A 4,557-nucleotide genomic window follows, 5' to 3' on the forward strand; every position below is an offset into this window, starting at 1 on the left:
GAATATTTAAAACGCGTTTCCCTCATCCCGCCGCCGCTTTCCCTCTCTCGCTCTGCCTCTCTCTCTCTGTGAGCCAGACAATCGTCCTCGAAACAATAGCTATCTAATGCAAAATAGGATGCCAGCCTCTAGCGTTTCCGTGAACTGGCTTCATTCCGTTTGTGCGTTGCTCGTTCCACGCTTAGAATCTACCAGGGTTCGATGTTCAGCGTGTCTCTTCTCTGCCACTCTTTAGACGTTTCTCGGCGTTTCAGACGAGACACGATTCATCGACAAGTGCAGAGGTACGTCGAAAAGTTCACCGTGAATTTTATTACGTGGGTGTCTTATTTCTGAGGAACAAATGCTGTTCCTCTCGCTTCGCGTTTGATTTTCTTCTGTTTACAGTGTGCGAGTATAGAAATAACCAGGTAAAGATTATTTCTGTGGAATAGATGTTTCTCGTTGCTCTTACTTTGCTTGTGATTTTGCTCTATTTAGAGCGTGGGTGGTAGAACATAGAAATTACCAGGTAAAGCTAATATTTGCTAACGACGTCCTCAAGGTGTACGAAAAGTTGGCGCCGAGTTTGGACGCTTTTGTACCGCGATCAACAGAGACGATTCTAAACTGTTCTAGTAGGCGGCTGAATTAGGCGATCGATGGTGTACTTTAAGGAGTGAAACGAATATTTTTATGAATTTTTTACCCCTGTCGACTGTATGGTGCTGCCGTAAAGATATAATTTTAGACTCCCATGGGTTGAGCTAGCTTATGAACCTACTCTCGAGCCCCGTTGATAGGGGGAGGCCAAATATTTCCAGCACGCAGGCGGCTAACAGCCCAGAACCGTTCCCGATGATCAACATAGGTTTGTCATTACTCTAATCCGTGAAATGGCAAAAGAATGAGGCTCAATTACCTTATTATACTAACTACAAATTAAAAACAACGTGATACAAAGGTAAATTTATTTTTCTTCTCGGTGCAACGCAGCACTAATAAATATCCCTGATTCAGAAATTCTACAGATCCCTTCTCTTTCGATTTTATCCGATTGTTCAGAGTGTAGACGACGGTGCATAGAAATTACCAGGTAAAGAAAATATTTACCATCAGCATCTTCAAGCTTTGCGATAAACTTACACTTTGAGTTTCCACTCTTCTTCGCCACGATCAGCGCAGAATCGTCGTTACTCCAACCCGCGAAACGGTAGAAAAAGGGACAAAGCTAAATTATCTTATTACGTTAACTACAGTATGTACTATACCTCACCGGGTTTATTCTTCGAAGAAGAAAAAAAATGAAGAAAAAAAAAGACGATACAAAGATAAATTTATTTTTCCTCTTCGGTGCAGCGTAGTGGAGCAACGTGAAACGGCGGTAACAGGTTGCCCCGTCTCGCCACGACTTCCCTCTTTTCTTCCAAGTGGCGCACACATTGTCGAGCCGGGGCATAAATCTTCCTCAGCTCGCCGGATTATTAATTCGTGCACGCGGATAGGTGTATCGTCGCGCATGACACGTGAAACACGTCGTCCGCCGGGCTAACGAGAAGAGATGGAACGAGCAGCGGGAATGTTTGGTGTCCAGCACACGTACGTGAAGTAGCACGGAGTACTTATTGTTCTGATGTCGCCTTTCATTTAACGCACCGCGATCCGGTATCTAATCTCGCGCGAGTAATCCCCGTGTCCGTGGACACTGGGTTGACCTTACACTCGCTACCACGCTGAATCAGACCGTTCACGTGATTCGCATTCGTTAGCAGAGCAGAGCAGAGAACAGAGCAGAGGAGAGGAGAGCGAACCAGGGAAGAATGGCAGTTTGATCGGATTAGCGTTTCATTCATTCCGGTGTGAAGTTTCTTTTCGAATTTAGGCGGATAACGTGAATCGATTATCGCCCCTTTGTTACCGGGTTCGTGATATTAGCTTTTGGAATAGGACGATGGTTAGCGGTGGATTAGTCTCCAATAATCGTTCAAGCTCAGCTTCACTTTTATACCTCTAATATCACTCGGACGAGAGCACTTCTATTTGATAGTGATTGGATTTTGATTCCTTCTTCCTGAATCTTCCCTCTCTCTCTTTCAACCATCGAGAGGGATTATTTTGTTCCCTTTTAATTATTCATAGCAAGTTTATGAATATCTGTATGTACAATTCTACTACCAGAGGTTCGTCATCTGAGGTATTTGAAATTCTCGAGGATGCCTATTCAAAATTCAACACAATGTCCTTTATTTTTCTTTCTTTTTTTTTTTTTTCGTTGCACAAACTCTGCGAAAGATCGTGCTCACGGCCCGTTTCCATCCAGCCGGGCATCACGTTAATTTCGCAGGACGTTACATTAATTCCAAATTGGTTTCGGCCGAGCGGAGATGCTCTACGCCGCGCCCAGGACGAAGGATCACCGATCCACAGAATACCCAGCTTAGTTCCATCGTAATTACAGAGCAGGACGAGGCTTAGCCGATCTTTATTTATACACGCGTCACGCTGCGACGCGCGTCACTCTGCCAATACGTACTCTCTCTCTCTCTTCTTGCATCGAACGTTTAAGCGTCTATCCATCGGTAAAATCGTTGAAACCGTTGTTGTATCCTCGTCTGATCGCAGGCAACCTCCCCCTGCCGAACCGTGAATATTAAAGACCAAGAGACGAGAACTCTCCTTACACTCGGACGCGAGATCTCTAACCGATAAAGGCGGGTTCGCGAAAGTTTTCCGCGTATCGCTCGATGACATCCTACGCGACAGAGTTATATCATCAGGCGGGAAGTTTTATTAAAGCCAAGAGTTACGAAAGGCAAAGCACGTCTGTTTACTATAGCATCTTCGTTTTACTTCGTATCAACATCGATTCCACGTTTGCAAACAGTTTCGCAGCGTGAATCTAAACGGGGTCTTCGAACTTCCCCATGGCACCTACATACGTGTAGAGAGGGTGAACCGTTGGAATTCGACCCGGGGTGCAACCCCGTAATACAAGCCCATTAGCGATCGAAAAATTAACGAGCGTGAGCGTCTCCGGCTGGTAAGCCAACGTATGACGCATGCCGAATGAGTTATTCGCGGTCGGCCATTCGAGCGGGAAGTTGCGAGGATTCGCGGCGGCGTTAAAAGGAGCACGAAAGGCGAGGAAAACGGCGCGGCGGCACGAGAGGGGAAAAGGTAGTAGTAGAGATGGGGTAGAGCGGGCGAGAATCTTTTAAGCACCATGTCGCTATATTTAGGGCTGATCCTTATCTTCGACGACCCCTTCTAACCACAGTTTTGAATTGCGGCGCGCGCAACGCTCCTAACCGCCGGTCCACATCGCTGGTGATTTCAGTGTAGGGTCAAAGGAAGGGGTTGCTTGCACGACGGAGACAGAGGGACACGGGGGTCGGAGGAAAACAGGGGATGCTATATAGCGCGGTCGCTTTAGAGCGAGAACGTCTGCTACGATACGGGGTGGACGAGAGGCGAACGAGGACGGAGAGCATCGAGACGGGGAAAAATGGAATAAAAGGACGAAAGAGGATCGAGGGAGAGAGAGGGAGCGAGTTTTAGAGGAGGGGTGGCGAGCTCGGAAACGGCAGGAAGAGAGAGAGAGGGATGAGAAATCCGAGGGAGAAATAGAGACGTAACGAGTGCGTGAAAAAGAGCGAGAACAGTGGATTGATAGAAGAGGAAAGAGACGCGGTGGTAGGAGAGGTATAGAAACGAAGGGAAGAAGAGACAGAGTGAGGGAAGTGGAAATCGGTAGGGGTAGGTAACCAAGGAAGTGACCCGAGGTGAGAGGGTAGGATAGTCGGTGGTATAGAGACAAGGGAGATGAAGCTGCTCACGGACGAAAGGGTGTTGTAATGAAGCTGCGCGGGAGGGGTTGGACGGTGGAGAGAGATCGATGAAGAAGAGGTGCAAAACGGGTCGTGGGACGGAAAGAGAAGGACTATAGGAGAATGAACTGAGAGGGAGAAGGAGAGGGATCGAACGAATGGGGTTGAGGGAGGGAAACAGAGTATGTCACACTCAGAATTCTGGTGGGAGCACCAACCGGGGTGGGAGAGATGAGTGGCGCGAAGAGGGGTTAGAACTGAAGGGACACAGCCATAAGAGGGTTGATGGTGGCCCGGGTTGGCCCCAGTAGCACAGTCGCGCGCCAAACTCTCGAAGGAAAGCACGTACTCGGTTCAACGCGCTTCCGCACCAACCTTCCCATCCAGATTCTTTTTTTTCCCTTCGTCACTCTCTCTCTCTCTCTCTCTTTCTCTTCACACACTCAGTCACTCTCTTTCTCTCTTTCTCTCTTTTTCTCTGACACACTCACTCACTCTCTCTTTCTCCTCACACACCAGTCACTCTCTCCGCGAACCACCGTAATCCCCGTATAATCTTTTCTCCAACGATCTCTTTGTTTTCTTTGGCCTAATCCACGCGCGAAACGCTTAGCCTGTGACTGCCTGTAGATAGAGCAACGAGAGATCGACGAATGACGAGTCGAAGAAGAGATCTTCGTCGATCGAAACTGAACGACGCTGGGGAAGATCGACGCAGGCGTATACCAGGTAATTAAAGAGTATATTTGTG

Source organism: Habropoda laboriosa, unplaced genomic scaffold (genome assembly GCF_001263275.1).
Source record: "Habropoda laboriosa isolate 0110345459 unplaced genomic scaffold, ASM126327v1 scaffold22, whole genome shotgun sequence".
NCBI classification, from domain to species: domain Eukaryota; kingdom Metazoa; phylum Arthropoda; class Insecta; order Hymenoptera; family Apidae; genus Habropoda; species Habropoda laboriosa.